Below are 11,363 nucleotides of genomic sequence, written 5' to 3' on the forward strand. Positions count from 1 at the left end.
GCCTTATCCAGCGCTGAAGTTTTTAGAAATACACTAAACAACTTCAGCACATTGGGCTGAAGTGTTTTGAAAAAGCTGTACGACAAAAATTATTGAATACAATACAAAAACTTTAGCTTTATCCAACGCTGAAGTTTTTAGAAATACACTAAACAACTTCAGCACATTGGGCTGAAGTGTTTTAAAAAAGTTGTACGACAAAAACTATTGAATCCAATACAAAAACTTCAGCTTTTTCCAGCGATGAAGTTTTTAAAAATACACTAAACAACTTCAGCACATTGGGCTGAAGTGTTTTGAAAAAGCTGTACGACAAAAACTATTGAATCCAATACAAAAACTTCAGCTTTTTCCAGCGCTGAAGTTTTTAGAAATATACTAAACAACTTCAGCATATTGGGCTGAAGTATTTTAAAAAAGCTGTATGACAAAAACTATTGAATCCAATACAAAAACTTCAGCTTTATCAAGGGCTGAAGTTTTTAGAAATACACTAAAAATCTTCAGCACATTGGGCTGAAGTGTTTTGAAAAAGTTGTACGACTTTAGCATGTTTTGCTATATTTTTAACTTGATACTTATCTTTTTTGCATTTTCTAGCTACTTTTTGTCATTTATCACCTACTTTTTGTGGCCTTATTTTTTACTATTTTTTTATTGCATTTACCAACTACTAGTATTTACCTCTTACTTGTTTTGCCAACTATTTATCTTGTTACATTCAATTTCTCTGAACAAAAAACAGTTAACAATATCTTCAGCATTTATAGATATTAAATTAATTAGGTGCACTCTGTGGCTATATTAATGATCTCTTCACTTGAAAATTTTCGTTGTCATCCATAGACTTCTATCATATTTCTTTAAATTTATATTCAAAGAAAAATAAGAAAATGTTGGCAGAGACATGCTTATTGGGTGTAGCAGTGAGTTCATGGGAAGCAAAGATAATGAAGGAAAAGTCTAAATACTTTATATGTGAAGGAGAGTGGCCAGATCAAACACTCGAGCTTCTGGACAATTTGCTCTTTTTACTAGTTGATAAATCTAACTTTTAGTAAAATTGTCCTGGGGATCGAGTATTTGATGTGGCCACTCTCCGTCACATATGAAGTTTTTTGGACTTCTCCTTCATTATCTTTGCTTTCCACGAATTCCCAGCTGCACACCAGTAAGCATGTCTTTGCTAACATTTTCTTATTTTTTTCTTATGAAAGAAGACGGGAGTTGCTAAAAAAATCATAGTACTAAACTTTGTCAACCTGTGTGTGACAGAAAACGCTTTTGTGGAATTAAATTTGGTGAAATGGAGGGTGACTATCTTATAGCTCATGGTGCTGCAGCGAATTTGCATGAACGACTTTTCACACTTAGTGAGCCCTCACAGATGCACATATGTGAAAAATGCAATAATATGGCAAATGTAATTCAGAGGTCCGTACAAGGTGGTAAAGAAAGGTGCTCGTATTGCCCTTTTTGTGAATTGGTTGAAGACATAGTGAAGGTTCATGGAATTTTGTTAAGAAACCCAATAAGAGCAACTAGGACATGACTATGGCGAATATGAAGACACTCTATCAATTTTTTTAATAGAGAATAACTTGTAAACAAAAAACTAATTTTTTCTTTTTATTCCAAGGATGTAAGCGAAAACAAGATTGGATTGTGTGAATATACATTATTTTGTGTGATTTATGTGATGTCTTTTAAATTTTTGTTCTATTCGCATTAATTAGTTTTATAGTACACTTGGATTGATTCAAATATGCTAAAATCAGTATGAAGTAAATAACTTATGCTTTTTAAGCTGAAGTTTTGGTTAAAAGTTATAACAAAAGTGTCAAATGTAGGACAAAAACTTAAGCTTTTTCTGCTTAAGTTATTTGAAAAAGCTTTACAACAAAAAATATCGAGTCCAGGATAAAAACTTCAGTTTATCAAGTGTTGAAGGTTTTAGAAATGAACTAAATAACTTCAACACATGGAGTTGAAGTTATTTGAAAAAGCTTTACGACAAAAACTATCAAGTCCAGGAGAAAAACTTCAGCTCATCAAGTGCTGAAGTTGTCAGAAATGAACTAACTAACTTCAGTACATTGAGCTGAAGTTGTTGAAAAAGCATTTACAATAAAACTATTGAATGCACAATGAAAAACTTCAGCTTATTATGTGCTGAAGTTTTATAAATGAACTAAATTACTTCAACACATTGGGCTGAAGTTTTTGAAAAAGCTTATGACAAAAACTTCAGCATGTTTTGGTATTTTTTTAAGTTGATACTTATCTTTTTTATATTTACTATCTACTTTTTGTCCTTTGTCACCTACTTCATCTTTCATTTAAATTTGTTTGACCATATAGTAAATGATCCGAAAAGTTATTTTTCAGGCTGAAGTTATTTTTTTACTATAGAAAAACTGTGTGCTTATTAGGGCTGAAGTTACATTTCTTTTTGCATTTACTACATACTTGTTTTACCACCTACTTATCTTGTTTTATTCAATTTCTCTGAACGTAAAACAGTAAAAACACTTGAAAAGTTACTTTTACATTTATAGATATTAAATTGATTAGGTGAACTCTTTGTCTATATTAACAATCTCTTCACTTGAAAATTTCATAGTCATTCATAGACTTCCATCATATTTCTTTAAATTTATATTCATCCTTAGTCTTTCAGCTTTTGTTAAAGAAAGAATGTCTGGTGGAAGCGGAAGTAGGAAGCCTAATTTTGATGAAATCATGCAGAAGTGGGAGACTGTCACGACTCAAATTCCGACCCTGGTCGTGATGGCGCCTCTTGTGAAGACAAGGCCAACCAGTATAACCCAACTCGTCCTCTAAAATAGTAATTTAACACAAATATAGTATAAACATGGTTTAATAGTACCAAATAGCGGAAAGTATGAATAAGAAATGCGAAAATCCAGCCCGACACAGCCCTAACCGGGGTGTCACAAGTCACGAGCATATACTAGGGTATAAATACAACTGAAAGCCTGGAGTGTACAAATATAGACTAATTAAATGAGGAGAGAGAAAAGCAGTGTTGCGAACACCGACAACTACCTTGCTAAACTCTGATGACTCTGCCTCCGATCAGCCAAAACATACCTGAATCTGCACACAAGGTGCAAAGAGTAATGTGAGTACTCCGACTCAGTGAGTAATAATTATAAATAAAGGCTGAAGGCAAGAAATCACGCAAAAACACAAGGCATTCCATACTGAAGCAGTAAAATCACTTTAAACAGTAAAGCAGTGAGAAATCAAGTGAAAATCCCTTTTTCCAACAAGTAAAGCAAGTAGTTTACAAGTGAGTAACAAAAATGATAGAAATGTAAACAGCCCCTCGGGCAAAACATGTACAACAAACCGCCCCTCGGGCATAATATCAACAGAACCAGCCCCTCGGGCTCAATATCAGAACAGTGCCAGCCCCTCGGGCTCAATATCAGAACAGTAACAGCCCATCGGGCTCAATATCAGAATATTAACAGCCCCTCGGGCTCAAAATCAGATCAGTAACAGCCCCTTGGGCTCACTCTCAAAATAGTATCAACCCCTCGGGCTACCTCACAATCACTTATATCAGCCCCTCGGGCATAGTATCAATCACTCAGAACAATGGGTACCTGCGCTCACTGTGGGTGTGCAGACTCCGAAGGGGCCTCTTACAGCCCAAGCGCTATATCAAGCCACCTCGTGGCATCATCACTCAGCATATCCTCACATCACTCAAGCCACCGCGTGGCATATAAAGTATCTCAGGCCCTCGTCCTCATATCACTCGGCCTCATATCACTCAAGCTACCGCGTGGCATAAATAGTATCTCAGGCCCTAGACCTCATACCACTCAGCATATCCTTACATATGGCCCTCGACCTCACTCAGTCCGAAAATCATCATAAGCCCCTCGGGCATTTGTAAAACAGTAGTTCTCAGCCCAAAAGATCATTTAGAAACATCATTTGAGTTTTCAAATCTGCATAAAAGCGACTGATTTTGTAAAACAATAATTATCAACAGGACTGAGTTTAAATATAAGTCAAAACAGTGAGGAAATAGTGATAAAAATTCCCGAAGGATTCAAATAATTGGCACGAAGCCCAAGTATGGCAATCAACCCAAAATTATTATGATAATAAATAAATTTCAATCAAATATGTGGTAAAATCATCAATCGGGATGGACCAAGTCACAATCCCCAGTAGTAAAAGACCTCGCGCTCATCATCCAGCGCGTGTCTCACCTCAATATAGCACTACGATGTGCAAATCTGGGATTTCAAACCCTCAGGACATCATTTACAATCATTACTCACTTCGAACCGGCTAATCCTCTAGCTCGTGACGCCTTTGCCTCTCAAATCGGCCTCCGAATGCTCCAAATCTAGCCGAAATTAGTACAAAACCATCAAAATGTGCTAAGGGAATAAAGCCCTCTCGAAAATAATCAATTACCACAAAATTCCCGAAATTGATCAAACCCGACCCCCGGGCTCACATCTAGGAATTTGACAAAATTCACAAAACTAGAATCCTTATACTTTCACGAGTCTAACCATACGAAAATTATCCAATTCCGATACCATTTGGTCTTTCAAATCATCATTTTACATTTTTGAAAGATTTTACAATTTCTTCCCAAATTCCATCCCAAATAACGAATTAAATGATGAATTCAATGATAGATTCATGTACTCTAGCCAAAATCTGAGTTAGAATCACTTACCCAATGAATTTCTTGAAAAACCTTCAAAACATCGCCAAAATTCGAGCTCTCTAGGTTAAAATATCAAATAAAACCCAAAACCTCATATTTATAGAGTACCCCTTAGATTTCAGCCTGTGCGGGCTGCACCAAATCGACCGTGGTACGCAGAAGCCAGTGCGGTCCGCGCAAAAACAACCGCGGCCGCACAGGCCTTCCTCTACAGTGACAAGCATTTTGACCATAACTTTCGCTACAAATGTCCAAATTGTGATATCCTTACATTTCTGGAAACTAGACATGAAGGGCTACAACTTTTGTTTGTAAATCACATCAAAATTCCTTGTAGATCAAAAGATATGAGCTTCTGAAGTTGGACCAGCAGGAAGGTTCTTCACCGCGCCCGTGCCCGCTTTTGTGCGGTCCGCGCGACACCTACCACGGCCGCGCCCGCTTTTGTGCGGTCCGCGCAACACCTACTGCGCCCGCGTCTGCTTTTGTGCGGTCCGCACAGCACTCACCACGGGCACACTTATTTTTGTGCGGACCGCGTGGGTGAGTTCCGGGGCCTGCAACCCTTCTGGACCTGCTACGACTATGATTTTCACACTAAAACATCCCGGAACTCCCGGAACTTCAAACCAATTGTACCAACACATCCCATGACATCGTTCAAATTTTCTCAAAACTTCGGAATGCTCACAACAACATCAAATCACCAATTTAACATAGGATTCAAGCCTAAGAACTCCAAGAACTCTTAAATTATGCTTTCGTTCAAAAAGTCTATCAAATCTCGTCCGAATGACCTGAAATTTTGCAAACACATCCCAAATGATACAACGAAGCTACTGCAACTCTCAGAATTTTATTCTAACCTTTATATCAAAATCTTACCTACCAACCAGAAATCGCCGAAATCTCAATTTCCCCAATCCAAGCCTAAACCTTCCACGGACTTCCAAAATGCATTCCGATCATGCTCCTAAGTCCCAAATCACCTAACGGAGCTAACCAAATCATAAAAATTCCCATCTGAGATCAAATACACATAAGTCAAATTTTGGTCAAACCTTTCAAATTTTAAGCTTTCAACTGAGACTATTCTTCCAAATTCATTCTGATTAACCTGAAACCCAACACCAACGATTTACATAAGTCATAATACACCACACGGGGCAAGTCATGCCCGAGAACTGGCGGGCGAAAATGCAAAAGCTCAAAGCGACCGGTCGGGTCGTTACATCCTCCCCCACTTAAACATACGTTCGTCCTCGAACGTGCCCAGAGTTGTTCTAAAAGCCAACCAATTACTGAGTAACCTTACCATGCATATACCCGGTGGGGTGATCCCACGTCACCCTATCTCACATAGGTCTGATAACACACAGTAACTGAAATTTCACAACCCAATCTAACCCATAAGCCTTAGAACTACATTTTCACTTCTGAAATCATTCACAAGATCAGAATCTCACATCTATATTCAGAATAAGCCCGAACAAGCTGTAATCACCCATACTTGCAATCTCAGGTGCAATCACTTGATATACCACATAACTCAAACACTCGCAGCGATAACTTATAATCACAGTAGCTGCACATAACAAACGAATACCAATAGAAAACCTCTTAACAACTAACGTCTCACCCCAACACTTTCATATACTGTCAATGATCACTAAAACACGCGGTAAGCCATAACCATTTCCTAGATCAACCATTCAAGAAGTCACTCCTCCTTTGGCAAATACCACAACAAATTTCTGAGCCGAAGCTCGATATTATCCTTTCAACATGCTGAAATCAGATCTGTTTGCAGTCATTAAGGACCCCGACAGTCTCATCTAATCCAACACAACTACTCTTGTGACATTGACAACTCAATATAGAATAAAGCCACGATTCGTGCAATACGTGCACCAATAAGCCACAATCCGAACCTACTCAATTCCTGAAAAATAACTCAAATGAAAGAGCTGTACCGCAAGCTCACTAGTATCACTACACACAATGCTGAGAACCCATATCACATCATAAAAATAGAACACACAAATATAACCCGCAGGATCATACCTCCCCATAGCTTCGCTCCAACGCGCGACCTCATCTAAACATTGATCCACGTGAAAACACCTTAAGTCACTCTTCTCAAAATCGAAAATCGTGCACAATATGATGGCTAAAACCAAAGCAATCATCATAACCACCACAAAGCAATTGATATAACATTACACACACCCGAAGGGACACAACCGATACGCTACCCACCGAGCAATATCCGATACTCTACCCGCTCGAATTCCACTGAGAGGACCCAAAAACGTCGCACCACATGTGCCTATAACCAACAAACTTTAACGCCTCGTAACATGGAAAGATAACTCAGAGATCCCCGTGATTACTAATAACTCAATAACAACCGAATCAACACATCTCTCACCATTGGCAACTCGAAGTAAACCAAACCGTCGTGATGCAGAACACACATCCATATAGGTCTACCAATGAACCACACATCAAGTCTAGTCATACACAACAGATAAATAATCCTCCGAAGGTTCACAACAACTGAATCATAGCACATACTACCCTCTGACCAACCTTAGCTATTTTCTCACAATCCATAACCGCAATACCTATGATGTATTATTAACTCAATCAAATTTCCCTCTTTCTGAAGTGCATACCGTTATCAAGGCACACCATTTAGTAATATCATTTACCTAGTCATCTGAAACTGTATGTGCTATCTAAGAATTTGTGACCTTCCTTTCAAAACTGAATTGCGACCCTACATATGCCAATCTCCGCCCTACACAACATACCACATATAATATGCTATCATATGATAAATATGAGAACTTCAAAATCCCTTTTCGAGCCACAATCAACTACATACTTAACTAATCAAAAATTTTCCATTTGATCCCAACTAGGAGAAAATCACTATGCATTCCATGCTCCTTATGCCAGCAGAAATTATACATCTCTATCGTGGTAGAAATTATTAAGAACTCTACAAATCCTTTTTTCTATAGAACCAAACCACTAATACTAACTTATTTTAACTCAACCAAGATACACAAGCCATCCAAAACCTAAGAGCATTGCCACGAAACACATATGGAAACTCATTACCTTGTAAACACCTAAAGAACTATTCATATCCTTACCATACCAATATGGCCTACTACCAAGCTATCCCATCTATCTGAGCTCCCTTCTAATTTACCTTCACTTGATACTCCTTCTTGCTATAACATCACATTTCCTCAACCCAAACTTACCACACGAGACCCAAGCATAATACCACACAGCCTAAGGCTCATCACCCACTGAATACTCTTTTTAATGTTTCCCCAAAGCACCATATTCAAGATACCAACTCTGAAAGGACTTAATACTAATATGAAGCCATTACCTTCAACTTCCCGATACTGATATATGGAATTCCATAATTAACATAGAAAATACCACAAGTCTTGCCATCTTCCACTGAAAAATTTAGTTTCTATCCATAAGTACAACTTGAAAGCCTCCAATTATTGCATGTAAAATTTTGAACACAATAGGACCATTCTCTAGAGGCATCCACTCTACTCAAACCGCAGTTAGATTGATTAAACGAACCGAACAACCTGTGCTTCATTTGCACTCCGACACTGCAGAATGTGACCTCATTCCAATATAACCAAGCAACTTCCTGCCCTATGCACCGAGCACTCCTTACCAACCACAACTCAAGTCATTCCCCGATTCTCGTACACCCATAAACCATAACATAGCCTTTATTGAAATTTCCTTTACTCGAGCCACAACTGATTTACAAATACGCCTCAAACTGGAACCATTAGAGCACATAACCGTGCAATCAACTATTCAATAGCGGACTCCCCCACTTGTCTCAAATCCATAGCTCAAAACATGCACCATAACACATAACGCATACACTTTATTGCTTCCATAATACCATAGTGAGATTAAACTCAACCCTTCATATGCTCGTGGCACACAGACCATCTAGTACTTCATATCTTTTACAAATCTCGCATTTACTCTCATAACAATTAAACCCACTCTCTTAAGTGACCCAAATTAAATTCGCACATATATTTCACTTGTAAATGGGATATTCTAACAAACAACATAAAGATCGCACAACTCCAGAACACTTCGCAGGAGATAACCCACCTGCTTCGCCTTAAACTAACATTTATGTATACCTTCCACTATCATAACCATTCCACACTCACTTAGTCTTCCTAAGTCTAAACTCATACCGCAATATGAAATCTACTCCACTCCCAACTAGGATACATGAAAATATTCTTCACACGCCCATAACTCGGGCTATAACTCGAATCAAGACGAAAATCAAGCACCTAATAGTTCTTCTATCCTCCAGCAGACTTTTTCGTCAATGCAAATTCATACGAATACATCTCGCAGCACTAACATTCTTATTACATAGCCATCCAGCAGTTACTTCCACTAATAGGGAAAAATACCGAACATATAAATTCAAAAGCACTTGATCACACAAGCAACATCTCAGTGCTCAAGCTATAGGCAAAAATCCAGTCTCAAATCCTCCAGACTGGCCCAACATCAACTCACCGAGATCATATCTCACCCCTCGATCAGGGAATCACAAGCCATTGATGCACATCTGATACTAAGCATTTATGCGTGCATACGAACGCATGGAAGGAATTTCAAAAGTTACTTCCCAAGCTGAATCAAGGACGCACGATAAGAATTCAAGAGTGTGAAGTTTTTCCTAAAGGTTCTGCAGCCTCTAGAGGATAAATACAGACGTCTCCGTACCGATCCGCGAGACTCTACAAAACCTGCTCATAACTCATGAGACCTATGTAACCTATGCTCTAATACCAACTTGTCACAACCCAAATCCCGACCCTGGTCGTGATAGCGCCTCTCGTGAAGACAAGGCCAGCCAGTCTAACCCAACCCGTCCTCTAAAACAGTAATTTAACACAAATATAGTATAAACATGGTTTACTAGTACCAAATAGCGGAAAGTATGAATAAGAAATGCAGAAATCCAGCCCGACACAACCATAATCGGGGTGTCACAAGTCACGAGCATCTACTAGGGTATAAATACAATTGAAAGCCTGGAGTGTACAAGTATAGACTAATTAAATGAGGAGAGAGAAAAGCAATGCTATAAACGCCGGCAGCTACCATGCTAAACTCTAATGACTCTGCCTCCGATCAGCCAAAACATACCTGAATCTGCACACAAGGTGCAAGGAGTAATGTGAGTACTCCGACTCAGTGATTAATAATAATAAATAAATATTGAAGGCAAGAAATCACGCAAAAATACAAGGCATTCCATACTGAAGCAGTAAAATCACTTTAAAGTAGTAAACCAGTGAAGAAATCAAATGATATTCCTTTTTAAAACAAGTAAAACAGGTAATTTAATAGGTAAATAACAAGTAGAAATCCGCCCCTCGGGCACAATATCAATCACTTAGAACAGTATCAGCCCCTCGGGCTCACTCTAAGTACAGTATCAGCCCCTCGGGCTCAATATCACTCGGCCTCACATCACTCAAGCCACGACGTGGCATATAAAGTATCTCAGGCCCTCGACCTCATATCACTCGGCCTCACATCACTCAAACCACTGCGTGGAATAAATAGTATCTCAGGCCCTCGACCTCATACCATTCAGCATATCCTCATTATGGCCCTCGGCCTCACTCAGTCCGAAAATCATCATAAGCCCCTCGGGCATTTGTAAAATAGTAGTTCTCAGCCCAAAATATCATTTAGAAATATCATTTGAGTTTTCAAATCTGCATAAAAGCAGTTGAGTTTGTAAAACAATAATTATCAATAGGACTGAGTTTAAATATAAGTCAAAACAGTGAGGAAATAGTGATAAAATTCCCGAAGGATTCAAATAATTGGCATGAAGCCCAAGTGTGGCAATCAACCCAAAATCATGATGATAACAAATAAATTTCAATCAAATATGAGGTAAAATCATCAATCGGGATGGACCAAGTCACAATCCCCAGTAGTAAAAGACCCCGCGCTCATCATCCAACGCGTGTCTCACCTCAATATAGCACTACGATGTGCAAATCTGGGATTTCAAACCCTCAGGACATCATTTACAATCATTACTCACTTCGAACCGGCTAATCCTCTAGCTCGCGACGCCTTTGCCCCTCGAATCGGCCTCCAAATGCTCCAAATCTAGCCGAAATCAGTACAAAACCATCAAAATGTGCTAAGGAAACAAAGCCCACTCGAAAATAATCAGTTACCACAAAATTCCCGAAATTGATCAAACCCGACCCCCGGGCCCACATCTCGAAATTTGACAAAATACACAAAACTAGAATCCTTATACTTTCACGAGTCTAACCATACAAAAATTATCCAATTCCGATACCATTTGGTCCTTCAAATCATCATTTTACATTTTTGAAAGATTTTACAATTTCTTCCCAAATTCCATCCCAAATCACGAATTAAATGATGAATTCAATGATAGATTCATGTACTCTAGCCAAAATCTGAGTTAGAATCACTTACCCGATGAATTTCTTGAAAAACCTTCAAAAAATCGCCAAAATCCAAGCTCTCTTGGTCAAAATATCAA

The sequence above is a fragment of the Nicotiana sylvestris genome, chromosome 10, assembly GCF_000393655.2.
Source record: "Nicotiana sylvestris chromosome 10, ASM39365v2, whole genome shotgun sequence".
In the NCBI taxonomy this organism is placed as follows: domain Eukaryota; kingdom Viridiplantae; phylum Streptophyta; class Magnoliopsida; order Solanales; family Solanaceae; genus Nicotiana; species Nicotiana sylvestris.